The sequence below is a fragment of the Talpa europaea genome (assembly GCF_964194135.1).
Source record: "Talpa europaea genome assembly, chromosome: 13".
Taxonomy (NCBI): domain Eukaryota; kingdom Metazoa; phylum Chordata; class Mammalia; order Eulipotyphla; family Talpidae; genus Talpa; species Talpa europaea.
Genome location: NC_140080.1, coordinates 54,465,006 through 54,479,766, shown reverse-complemented (window position 1 = coordinate 54,479,766; position 14,761 = coordinate 54,465,006).

Genomic DNA, 14,761 nt, shown 5'->3' with positions numbered 1-14,761 from the left:
AACCATTTTAAATGGCTTCTTCCTTTTTTCTTTCTTGCTGATAGAACTCTCCCCCAATTTGTTTTGTGACAGTCATTGCTATCTTTCTCCATTGCTTTTATATCAATCCTGCATTTAAACCTTTAATCATGGGCCTCCCTGGTGGTGCAAGGAGTTAAGACAAAACCTATGAAGCTGTCCACAGCCACCGCAGCATGAGTTCGATCCCCGGCTGGCCAGGGAGCAACCCATATGGCGCAGCAGACCTCTCTTGACTTGCCCGCTGCTCCCCTCAGCAGTGTATTTCAATTAATCCACCTGTTCTGCTCCCCACTCTGTCTCTGGTGAATCCTCTCACCCTCCCCACCTCTGGCCTGTACCCCAGTTCTTGTATGCATAAATAAAGAAGTCTTTTTTTAAAAAAAAAAACTCTAATCATTCAGAAATAAGTCTTTGTATATATTATAAGAGAGCAATTTGAATTTATGTTTCTATTTAATATTTTCAGATATTAGATGCATTTCTGGGTTGAAATGGCATATATGCTCGTGCTACAACCCAGTTTTTTTCCAGTTCATCAGGGCTGTTTGCAATGATGATAATCTTAGCTGAGAGGTGTTGTTGACACCATTATTTCTTGAAAGCTACGGAAAGACCCAGCATCTTTGTGCTCAGAAAGCATTCCATTTTGTCATCTCAGTTCTTTGATGTTGCCAAGAATCACTGAACTGTGAGAAGCTGAAAGGAAATCTATATTCCATAGAAAATATATTTTTGCTTAATAAAGAGTGAGCACAATATTGGGATAGAACCTTCTGCTCACAGAACTGGACACACAAAAAGACTGGTAGTGAAAAGCACCATAAAGACACTGCCAAGATATCACACCATGACCAAGACCTTTTATTGCTTACCTTAGAAATAAAGTCTCCAAGCATTTATTTTTCATTGAAAAAGAAACTGATTTGAGGAGCTGGAACAGCTTGCACGAGTTATCTGTGACGCTAACACGGTTATAGCACTGCCTTCACAGGTCTGATGAATTGCTGCCAGATTTTAATTGGAACCTACACATGAAAAAGACTCTTGACTGTCTATAAATAATCACAACACAGCGGAAATGTAGCAGCTATAGAAATAGTTACAGCAAATACGAATTTCCTTTGGAAAACTGCAAAGTCTTTCTTCTGTCTTTTCCCTTCACCCTTCATAAACTTTTTCTATTAGTGCCTATCACTGCTTCCTTATACTTGGAATTATCTCCTAATTTAGGTTTGTAAAGTAGACAGGTTTAGGGGGTCCTGGATTTGAGAGTTCCTTGGTTCTTGACTGTGGTGTAAGAAGAATTTGCAGCCACATCTTCAGCAGAAGCAGAAGCAAAGTTTATTTAGAGACAGAATTATAGGACACCCAGGAGCTGTCCCTGCAGGGGCAGAAATCTTGGTAAGAACAGCTGTGAAGGAGTTGTTGCTCCTGCTTTAAATGGAGTGCATGAACTGTTCACTTTGTCTTATCAGGGGTGCACTGTGCAGGGGCTCACAGGATGTTGGTTAATCCATCCACTGAGCAGTTTCTCAGTCAGGCTCCCTTCTCTACTCCTGAGTATAGTTTTATCAGCATTGGCAACAGGTCGGGGCAGGGAGAGTTTCAGGCCTGTGTTGTTGGGGTGTCACAGCTCTGTCCCCCATTGGGGGGGGGAGAACATTTGGGGATTTTCCAGGGTATTGCTTGTCCTATTTAGGGGAATCGCCTTATAGTTCAGAAACTCACCAATTTCGAGGTATTGATCCCCTTCTGGGTGCTTCTTGAATTGTCTCAAATGAAATTGCCAAGAAGCCTGATCCTGTCCAATATGAAAACATTCTAAAATTCATTTAGCCAGACGTTCTCTTTCAGGTAAATGAGCAACAAATTTGCTATTTAAATTTTACTTACTTTGATCTTTTTCTTTATGGATAAGCATAAACCTTAAGGAAAGGAAAATGTGTATCTATTAAAGAGGTGTATATGGTAATGATGATAATTATATTTTTATAAGGTATCTATTCCTCTAATTAGAAGCATTTAACAATAGCTAACAAGCCAACTCCAGCTAATAAGTTTTAAAAAAGGGCAAGGAATAAGGCAAAAAGGAACTGAAACAATTCTGTTACACTACCCAAAAAAATAAAAATGGAAGCAGGTTAAACATTGAAGGAGACCAGACAGTTCGGGGAACTTCAAAGACACTTTGAGAGAGAAGATTTTACATGAACGACATTCTCAATGAGTAATGGAGAAAAGATCAGGGGCTACTGAGGGGGTGTGACTGTAAATGGGTAGACTTTGTGGAAATGGAACACCTCTGTATCCTGACTGGTACATTTTATCACCAAATATATATATAGATACATTATAAAATTTCCTAGAACTTTGTACAAATGCACATGGACATGCAAAGGAACACATGAAAATACTGGAGAAGTCTGAATAAGACCTTTAGTTCAGTCAATAATTTTGTACCAAAGTCAATTTCTTGGGTTTTGATGAAATATTATCATGATGGGAGGTCTCATCATTGGAGGTAGCTGGGGAAGGGTACATGGGACCTTTTTTTTTTTTAAAGCATTCTTTTTTTTTAAAGATTTTATTTATTTATTTATTTACACAAGAACCGGGGTACAGGCCAGATTCACGGGAGGGTGAGAAGATTCACCAGAGACAGAGCAGGGAACAGAACAGGCAGACTGACTGAAATACACTGCTGAAGGGAGCAGCGGGCGCAACAGGAGAGGTCTGCCGCGCCATGTGTGATCATCTCCGGCTGGCTGGGATTGAACCGGTGCTGCAGAGGCTGCAGACAGCTTCACGGCGCTGCGCTTAACTGCCTGTGCCACCAGGGGAGGCCCATGGGACCTTTCTGTGCTATTTTTTTTCAACTTCTTGTGAGTCTAAATGATTTCAAAATTTAAATTTAAAAATTTATAAACCTAAATAAAAGTACTTGAAGAAACTTCTATTTGGACTATGCCTGCTCTGATAACATAAAATTACAAAAATTAAAATCATAACCTAGTACTCTTTATGACCATATGTCAGAAAGTTAGAAATCAGCCATTAAGGGAAAACCCTTACTGGACATCTATGCACCAATAAACTTGATAACCTTGAAGAAATACACAAATTTCTAGGGCAATATAAACAACCAAGACTGAACCAGAAAAAGATAGAAGAGTTGAAAATACTGATGTCCATCATGGAAATTGAAACAATATTCAAAAATCTCCCCAGAAACAATTTACTTTAAAAGTGAATTCTTTCAAACCTTTAAAGAACATATTATGTCCATCTTGTTCAAATTATTTTTAAAAATCAAAGGAATTTCTTTGATGTATTTATATCACAAATATATTTTATGATGTCAATATTTCCCTAATACCAAAACCAAGATAAAGAGAGCAAAAGAAAACTACAGACCAATATTCAGGATAAATATTGATACTACTATTTTAAACAAAAACTAGCAAATTGAATTCAATAATACAAGTATTACACATCATGAGAAAGTGGGATTTGACCCATAGATTCAAGGATCATTTATAGGGCAAGTCAAGGATCAATTTTATATCCATAAAAATAAAAATAAAAATCATGTGAAATTATCAATAGATTTGGAGAATGCATTTGATAAGATTCAGGAACTATTTATGACAAAACTCTAAACAAGATGGAAATAAAAGAACCTATCTCAACATAATAAGGACCATATATTATAAAACAACAACCAATATAATACTTAATGTTGAAAAACTGAAAGTTTTCTCTTAATGGCATGGACAAGACAAGGATGTCCACTCTCAACACTTCTGTTTAATACTGAGACTGGAGCAGTGAGACAACACAAAAAACAAAGGGAATCCAGATTAGAAGATAAGAAGTGAAATTATCATTATTCACAGATAATATACTATATATAGAAAACCCTAAACACTCCATTAAAAGCTATTAGGAACAATAAACAAAATAGCATAGTGGCAGGTTCTAAAATAACATAAATCTATCACATTTTTATATGCAATGAACAAAAAGAAAAAGAAATTAAGGAAATAATTCCATTCATAATTACTTAAAAGGGAATTAAGGGGTAAAAGGAAGGGTGAGAACAGGGAGAGAGAGAACACAATGGACTGTGGTGCTTTGGTAGCTTACCATGGAGAGCTGTGGTGACCACACCTGAGGGAAGAAATCCTATACTGTCAAAAATCTAACAAGGATGTAAAACAATTGTATGTCACTTAAATAAATTAATTTTTTAAATGAATCTGATACCTCAGAATTAACCAAAGATGTAAAGAAGTTATACAATAAATACTACAAAACTTTATTAAATAATTCAGATCATGAACTAAGGAGATGGGAAGATATTTCATGCTCATGAATTGTGAGAATCAATATAATCAAAATGACTATGTTGCCTAATGTGATATGTAAATTTAATGCAATCAAAATGCCAGCAATATTCTTCAAAGAAATTGAAATATATATATATATATAACCATGAAACATATATATGTATAACCATAAAACATCTCATAGAGCCAAAGCAATCCTGAGGGAAAAAAGAGAGAAAAAGAACCTGACTGTAAATTATACTATAAAGCAACAGTAATTAAAACAATGTAGAACAATGGATGAATGGAACAGAATAGAAAGCCCAGTAAAGTAAACTCATGTATATATCAGTACTTGATTTATGATAGAGGAGTGATGGCCATAAATAATGAAAAGAGAGTATCTTTAACAAATGTTGCTGGGAATACTAGATGGACACATGTAGAATGAAGATGGATTTCTCTCTAACTCTGTGCACAAAAAATAAATTCTAAATGAATTAAAAGCATCAATAAAACCTGAAACAATAAATATAGATGAAAGCATTGCTGATATGTTTTATGACATCAATAATGAAGATTTTTTTTTTTTTTTTATAGAGGCATGCTTTATTTTATTTGTTTGCTGGTTTGTTTGTTTGTTTTGTTTATACATGCACTGGGTACAGTCAGAAGTGCGGAAGGGAGGGTGAGAGAATTCACCAGAGCCAGAGCGGGGAGCAGAGCAGGCAGAAGGACCGAAGGACACTGCTGAGAGGAGCAGCGGGCGGCAGGAGAGGTCTGCGCGCCATGTGGGACCCTCCTCTGGTGGCCGGGGAGCAGCCGGGGATTGAACTGGCGCCGCAGAGGCCGCGCGCAGCTTCGCAACCCAGCGCTCAACCGCTGCGCCACCGGGGAGGCCCAATAATGAAGATTTTTTTAAATAAAAGCAAAAATAAACAATTAGGACTACTTCAAGTTATAAAACTCTTATACAGTGAAAGAAAATAAAAGTAGATTTAAAAAAGTAGATTCCTACCAAATGAGAGGAAAGATTTATACAATACACCACAGACTGGAGATTATTTTCCAAGACATGCCCCAGGTTAACCTCTGAATCCTCCTATTCAGACATAACCACCATCTTAACACTCGATATTTATAAGAATACATCTGAATTAATTCATTTTGAGGAGTAAATGATTTATAGTCCTTTGTATTTTCATTGTTTTTAAATTGTAGTAAAATATACATACCATAAACTTTACCATTTTAATCATTTTTAACTATACTGTTCCGTGGCATCAAGTACATTCACATTGTTATCCAACTATAACCACTCTCCATCTCCAGAACTTTTCCATCTTCTTCATTTGAAAGTTTGTTATCCATTAAGTAATTTCCCATCTTCCCTTTCCCCAGTTCAAGGTAATCTCTTATCTATCTCTGTCTCTATAAATTTGACTATTTTAGGTACCTCATATGAGTGGAATCTACAGTTTTTGTCCTTTTGTGACTGGTTTAATTAGCATAGCACCATATCCTCAAGGTTCACGTTTTGTGTGGGTCAGAATTTCCTTCCTTTTTAAGGTAGAATAAAATTCCATTGTATATATAGTATATGTATTTTGCTTACTCATTCGCCTGTTGATGGACACTTGGGGAGTTTCATCATTTAGTTGTTGTGAATAATACTGTTATGAACATGAGTATATGCTGTAAATATTTTTAAGTGTATCATGTTAATAACTCAAAGAAAATAATGTCTAGTCATGCAATTTCAGAAGAAATGGGAGATGGGGAAGGGAGTGAGAGAATTAAGCATTCCCTTGCTAATAAATAATTCCACCCACAATCTAACCTATCTTTTCAGATTTTGGATTCTACATATGCTTGTTTCTGTATTTTTCAAGTAACAAAATAAAAGATAACAGGTTTTACTGTAGCTGAATTTATTTTTGTACCATAATTATGGTACAAAAGGAGAAAAGTTTCAAATAAATAAAGATACCTAGAAATAATTTATTGTAATAGTTGGCAGTCTCCAGCTAAGACTATATCTCACCTTCGTTACTATTTTATTCCAATTCACTCAGCTTCCCCTTTTTTGCATCTTAACCACATGCTTTGGAATTTTTTGTAATTAAGAGATTTTCTTTTAAAGAAATTCAAACTGTTAATTTTATGTGTTATGATTGATGCAAAAGAAAATAGTTCTTGCCAGTGCCCTCAAAATCGGTCTTGAAAAATTTGGACTATTTCTTCTGGTAGAAAGCAACAAAACTACATATGTTTAAAAGCAACAAGAGGCAGATATCACCTTGGTATAGATTCTAACATTTTGTTTTTAGTTGATTTGAACTTAGGACACTTTTGTGGTCACAAATTTAAACTATGTCAGTTTTGTCAAACTGGAATTATATTTCTAGAATCCTCTCCAATGTATACCTCCAGGTTAGAGTGGCCTAACCACCATGGGCAGAAGATAGAAGTGAAGCATCTATCATCATTCTTGGAAGGTCATTAAAGATAGGGTGACTGATGTAGAGGTGTGAACAGATTCCAGTTTTTCTTTGTTTTCCTCTCTTCACATCCAGTTCTCTCCAGCTGCTGACACTGATGTCTAGCAGTGACCCCAGATGATTGGTAGCAGAGATAGTAGCTATTAAGGTATTACTTCCCTTAATCCATTCCAAGAACATTTCCTTCTCAGTCCCATTTTGGCAGCTGGACATGCTTGTTTAGATTCAGTGGTTTCTGACTTCTATGTTCTGCCAACGTCCTCCCAAAACTTCACATCCCCCAGCTCTTACCAAAATTGTATAAAATCTAATTTCAACATAAACATCTTATTCTATTCTTCATAGCAGTTTTGTTTCTCTTCTTGGACACTGACTGATGATTATTAGCACCACAGAGCCTAAAGGTTGAAAATTTGAAATAGGTTCTCTGACTGACTTGATTAGATTTAAAGATATTAATGTCAGGTTTCCAAGAAGTAAGAGTCAGTAGTAGTCTGTATCACTCAATGTCAAAACAGTTATTTAAATTATCACTTATGGTCAATTATCTGTAACAGACGAAGCTTTAGGTGATCAGGTAACAACTTTCATAAAACATTTTGGTGAAATAATGGATATAATAATTTTGGTTGACTGCTTCTAAGCATGCTAGAGAATTTAGAAAAAGAGAATTAAGCTTAGGGTTTTTCCAGTTTTTAAAGAACTAATACTGCTTCTAAAGAAAGTTTTATCTCCTTCAACAAAAATTAGGATTAATTTCTAACTCAAATTCAAAGTCAAGTCTTGTAAGAGATTGACTTACAATGTAAATTGAACTTTGAACCTTGTAGGGTCTTATGTTAAATCTAGGTCATTCATTGAGAACTAAGGTATCAATGATACATTGAACACTGAAATGGAGAAAAATGGGCAAATTCCAATTAGACCAAAGAATTTAAAAAGCAATACTGTTTTCTGGAGAGATTATGTAAGTCAGTGTCACCATCAAGTGACACTGACCATCAAGATGCACAATGGTGACTACTACCACATCCCCATTTAACTTGTCTAATAGGTCTTACTAGAAAATAGTAATATTTTGGAAAGTGGAAGAATTATTGTAAACTTAATCAGGTAGTAATTCTTATTGAAAATGCTGTTTTAAATGGATTTCACTGATGAAACTAATTAACACATCCCATGGCATCTGGTCTATAGTTATTGACCTAAAAATACTTTTACTGAAAAAAAAAGTATTCAACTAATAGGAGTAGCAATATTCTTATGACCATTTGCCTGTGTAAGCAAAAATTAAGACGTGGCTTGCAAGTGGCTCTGAACAACATAGTGACACCACAAAAAGTGAACAGAACTGGGAAGAGGTATCTGGGAAGATACTGGAGTAACATATAACAGGAATCTATCTCCCTACCTAGAAAATAATTGTACTGTCAGAATCTGTCTGATGTAACTATTTTAAAACTCTGGAGTCTGTTGTAGGTTATAACTTACAGGGGAAGAGTTGTATGGTAAATTATAGTTAAATTCAATTCTTAGCACAGTTGTACCTATTCATCCCTCACCCCCAGTCACTTGGAAGGCAATTTTTCACCCATTCCTGGAGCATCTTGCACCCAGCTTAGAAGAATCAGAGTGGACAAAAAGGATCCTGCCTTCCAAATATTGGGTATCTGTGCTATAATTGCTGGTTGCTAGTTTTGATCTCAGTGGTATGGACAAAGAAGTAGGTAGCCATTGTGTACCTGTCTCCATTGTTTCAAGCCCCTCTTTCAATCAAATGAAGTACCTTCCAAGTAAGGGAATAGTTTCATATTCCTCCCCTTAATCTTTCACCTTTTTCCCTTTGGGGAGCCAGACCTCAAATGTTTGAACATTCAGAAATAGCTAGATATATGGGGAAAATTAGAAAATGACTATATGCCCAGGGAAAGGCTTAGAATTGACCTGAAAGGAACTTAAGTTTATACTGCAGGCTCATCCATGGTACAGAGCTAGCTGACAACAATGAAAACAACAAAATAATTTTTTAAAACTTCACAAATCCTGGGGAAGGGGAAAATCTAATTTCCAGACTTACCACATTGTTAAATTCAAATGACCACTGTTCAACAACAACAAATCACAAGCACACAAAGAAGTAGGACAGTATGTCCCAATCAAAGGGGAAAATAGAAAATGTTCCTGAAAAAGATGTGCTGGCAAACCTACTAGACAAAGACTTTTAGACAACAGCCTTAAAAAATGCTCAAAGAACTAAAGGAATATGTGAACACTATCAATAAAACAATATATGATCAAAATGTAGCAATTGATAGAGGCAGAAAACCTATTAAGAAGCCACCCTTCCCCCAAAAAAGAAAATCTGGAGCTGAAAAGTCTAATAAATGAAATGAAAAATTAAAAGGAAGATTTGAGTAGGTAGAAAAATGAATCGGTAAACTTGAAGACAGGACAGTGGAAATGATCAAGTCTGAGGAACAGAATTTTTAAAATTATAGAAGAAAAGTGAACAGAATTGAGGAAACTTGGAGATACCATCAAGTGGAACAGTATATGTATTGTGGGGATCACAGAAGGAGAAGAGAAAGACATAGGATGGAGAGGATATTTGAAGAAATAATGCCTGAAAAATCCCAAATTTGAAGAAAGGCATACATAAAAACTTCCAAGAAGCTCAAACAACTCCAAATAAGAACTTAAAAAGACCCAAATGAACCATACATTTTATAATCAAACTTTTAAGAAAACAGAAAGAAAATCAAGAGCAGAAATACAGAAACACATCATCACATAAAAAATTCCTCAATAAAATTATTAGCCAATTCCTCATCGGTATCATGATACGAGACTTCAATAATGGATAGAACAAACAGACAAAAGATAAGTAAGGAAATAGAGGATTAAAAAAAATAAATCAACTATATCTGATAGACATACACAGATATTCTATTTAACAACATAATACATATTTTCAAGTTCATATGAAAAGTTTTCCAGGATAAGCCATACTTTAGGCTAGAGTTTAAGTCTCAATACATTTAAAAAAATACATTTCATATGAAGCATTTTATTTTATGTGACTACATTAACAAATCATTAACAAAATCATTAACAAAAGAAAACTAGAAAATTCACATAATTGTAGAAATTAAAAACCAATGGATTAAAAAAATTACAAGGAAATTAGAAAATACTTCGAGATGATGGAAACAAAACACAATATACCAAATCTTATGTTACACGGAAAAATTCGTGGTCAGGGGGAAATTTATAGCTAAAAACACATTATAACCATCAAAAAAGACCTTTAACAGACTAACCTTGTAACTTAAGGAAATAGAAAAAGGACAACTAAATCAAAGCTAGCAGAATGAAAGAAATAATTAAGGTTAAAGCAGAAAGATTAGAGAATTAAAATAGAGACTGTCTATGACACAAAAGTTTGTTCTTTGAAAGACTCAACAAAATTGACAAACTTTAACTAAATGGGCTAAGAAAAAAAAGAAAAAATTCAAATACTAAAATAAAAAATGAAAGAGGGGATATTATTACTGATTCAACAGAAATAAAAAGAAGTATAAGCAAGTATTATGAACAACTGTGCACCACTAGTTGGCTACAACATAAAACAGACAAGTTTCTACAAACACAAAATCTACCAATCCTAAATTATGAAGAAATAGAAAATTCAAATAGACATAACTTGTAAGGAGATTGAGTCAGTCATCAAAAATCTCCCAACAACAACAAAAAATCTTGAGCCTGAATGTCTGTTCAACCTGAATGCCTTCCCTGGTGTATTCTACCAAATATTTAAAGACAAGATCATACCAATCATTTTTGAACTTCTCCAAAAATTAGAGGGGAGAACACTTCTTAATCAGATAAAGATTCTACAAAAAATAAAACTATTAGTCAATATCCTTAATGACCATTGATGCAAAAATTCTCAACAAATTACTAACACCAAATTCACTAGTGTATTAAAAGGATTACACATCATGACTAAGTTGGATCTATCTGCAATGTATGAGTGGTCCGGAGTACAAAATTGGTCAATTCATAAACAGAATGAAGGAGGAAAATCTACGTGATTGTCTCAACCAATGCAGAAAAACATTTGACAAAAATAAAATACTCTGTGGAAAACAACATGGTAGTTCCTCAAAAAAGAAAATTAAACTGGATTACCATATGATCCAACAATTCTACTTCTGACTATATACTCAAAAGAATTAAAAGCAGGGATATTTTCATATCCACATTCATACCCACATTATTCACAACAGTTCAAAAGTGAAAGTAACCCAAGTGTTCATCAGTAGATGAATGGATAAGCTCCATGTGGACTCTGCATGCATTGGAATATGATTCAGCCTTCAAAGGGATGGGTATCCTGCAATTTAATGAGACATAAATGAACTCTGAGGACATTATGCTTAGTGAAATAAGTCAGTCACAAATGGACAAACACTGTATGATTCCACTTATCTGAGGTATTTAAGAATATTCAAAATCACACAGATAGAAAGGAGAATGGTAGTTACCAGGGATTGGATTGGGGAGAGGAGAGGCGGAGTTAATGTTTTTTGAGCACAAAGTTTTGATTTACTTGATGAAAAGGTGAATGGGATAGATGGTGGTGCTGGTTGCAAAATAATGTGAATGTATTTAATACCATTTGTATACTTTAAAATGGTTAGGATGGTAAATTTTACGTGATGTGCATTTTACCACAACAAAGAAAAATTGAACAAGTGGAGTAATATTGCACTAGTCCATGGTGGCATGGCAGAATCCTGCTGAAGGAAAATCCTCTTGTGGGCAGAACTACTAACAGTACACCTGGAGTTCATATGCCTGGGAGGGGATGTGTCCAGAAGCAGGGCTCTGTGTTCATTCAGAGTATAAATGTCAGGGCTTAGAAGGAATGTAATTGGAAAATTCCCGACAAGAGGTCTTGGGAAAGAGATATGTGGACAGTGCTATTTGAAATGAGCACAGAGTATAAAGATATTTGTGTGCTGTATTAATGTTAATGGAAGAATAGTCTCAGGACAGGCAGATTTTAATCATCGGGTAGGCAACATAACCCATTTGTAAATTTCAGTGATCTTCTTTTCCCAGACCTTCCATCATTGTCCAGCGGGCTCGTAACCAAGTGATTATTGCTGAGACAACAGAGAGCCTCCCTCAGGGCAGCAGCTTGATTACCTGGGAGGGGTGGGCTCATCATGGGAAGGGCAGTGCTTTATTCTCACTGCAGTATGTTCTCACCCAGGTTATGGATTTGACATCCTCGCTGTCAATGCTTCTGCCAAAACCACTATCTCTGGGTTTCTGATATGCCTTTTTCACCATCATGGTATTCCAGACAGTTTGATTCTGACAATGTAACTAATTTTACAGCAAATACAGTGTGGCAATGGCATCATGTACACAAACTCCACCAGTTTAAATAATCTAAACAGCTGGCCTAAGAGAACAGTGTAATGGCATTTTGAAGACTAAGTGACAGCGCTGGCTGAGTGGCAGTACCCTGCAGGGCTCAATGTTATTCTCTGGGATGTGATATATTCTCTGAGTCACCACTAGTATCTGCCCCACAGCCATGACCCATGTGTCCAGTGACCAAGACATGGGAACAGAAGTGGTCCCTCCACTGCTATCCCTCAGGACCTACTAGTAAAATTTTGCTTCGAGTAGCTACAACTTTGTACTCTATTGGTCCAAAGGTCTTCATTTCCAAGGCAGAGATGCTTCAACCAAGGGACATAGCATCAGTTCTATTAAGTATTAACAAGGGGTGGTTTGTTGGAGGGTGAGTGGAGCATGTGCATCTATGGAAGAGCAAAATGTAGCCCCAAAACATAGAATACAATTTTAAAGGAAGAAAGAAAAAAATGGTAGCAAGAGAAAAAATGGAAATTGAAGTTGCCATGTGACCTTCTGGGTTATTTGTGCCAGAGCACCTGTGGGCAAAGAAAGGCCTTACTAGGCTAGCTGATGTGATTAATGTGAAATGTCAAGGAGAAACTGGTTTGCTGCTACTCATTGTGGGTAAGGAGATGGAACACTGGAGACCCTGCGGGTGCCTGTCATAAGTCCCATGTCCTGGGGAATTATTGTATTGAGAAATTACAATAGCCTGGCACAGACAGGCATGCTCTTGATAGGCCTTTTTAGGAATGAAATTTTGGATCATCTACCAGGAAGACAATCACAAATAGCCATTATAGTTGCTGAGGATTGTGAGACTATGAAATATGAACACTTTTTTTCTTTTTTCCCCATTCTTTTATCTAATTTCAGCTATGCTGATAGTGGTTAATACATCTCAAATTATAAGTTTAAGCTATGGGGTAGTAGAGGGTTGGGTGGGATTAGCTACAAGAGGCATGAACATACATAGAAGAATACAAAATAACATCATACAAATAACCCATTAACTCCACATTTCCTTTTGTGGAGTGTTAGTCTTATCAGTTGGATGAGAGATAGTTATGTCATGTCAAATAGAAGCATTATTTTGTTATATCTTTATTAGTAAGTTAAATATGGCTAAATGTGTATAAGTGGATGCCACACTGACAGCAGATGAACTCTGGGATTCTTAAAGGGCGTCGACTTCATTAGGTTGGATCTTCTGTTTTCAGTATATACTGACCTGTTTTTAGTATATACTGGCCTGAGCTAGAATTGGCTAAAAGAACAATTGTGCAAGAAAGAAGCAAGCAGCAGTCACTATTTGGAATGTTGTATGAGGTTATGGCAGACACAGAGGAGCCAGAACAATCCCATTTATCTTTGCTCTCCTCCACCCCATGTCCAGCTCCTCTTCTTGACTAAAGATCATTTAAAACAATAGCAGCCCCAAGTCCACCCATAGGTGTTTGGTGGTGACCGATAAGTGGTAGCTATGAAAAGCACAGCTTGCTGCCATTGCCTGTTGCAGGAGTCTGAAAGTCCTAGGGTTTGCAGTCCACAGTGATGGCTGGATGTCCTTGGCTTCTCAGGTACGCGACTCCTTGGATAGTTCAGATTCCTTCCTGGATCTACACATCCCCCAGCTTCTCCTATAACCATGCAAGGTTGCCTCCCTGCACTAAATCTCTTGTCCCTTAATTCATAGTGCTTTTTCTCTTTGATCGAATCCTACTGATTGAGAGTTCTATATACTAGATGACGAAGTTTCCAAGTCATGAATGATGGAAAGGAGTGCCTTCTCGAGGAAACCTAGATATTTGCAGGTGGTGATATTATCATTAATGGCTGGTAATAATAATAGCTGACATTTATTGCGCACCTGCTTCATATCAGACACAGGGCTTACATACCTTTTCATTCCCTGCAAAAACCTTCTGAGGTAGCTACAGTTATCCTATTTTGCAGGTGAAAAATTATTGTGATCTAGCACAAAACTGAAAATGCATATTCTTAGCAACTATTGCTAAAAAAGGAATATTTTATATTGCTTGTTATATATTAAAATTATCTGTTTATATATCAGTGTTCACCACAGTGAGGTATTTCAAGATCAAGAATTACATCTTTTATATATGTTCATTATAAATTACAAGGCCTGAAATTTAGGAGGTGTATGATAAATACTTGCTGGACAAATGACAAAAAAAGAAAGTGGTGGGAGATGCGGTCAGCATTTATCAAGAAAAATTGGCTGTGGATGTTTGTTCACATTTCAAGGATGTGAGCCTAGCTGCATCAAAGAATTCAGAAAAAAATACTTAGTGAACTCATGCAATTGATGAGAGTAGTGGTAAAAAGAAATATTTATTACGTAGATTACCTTATATTTTGACCACAGGAAGAGGAGCAGTCATTTTATGGAAAATGTTTTGCTTGTTTGGTGAGCATTCATTTTATAGAAAAAGTATATCATTCATGAAACAG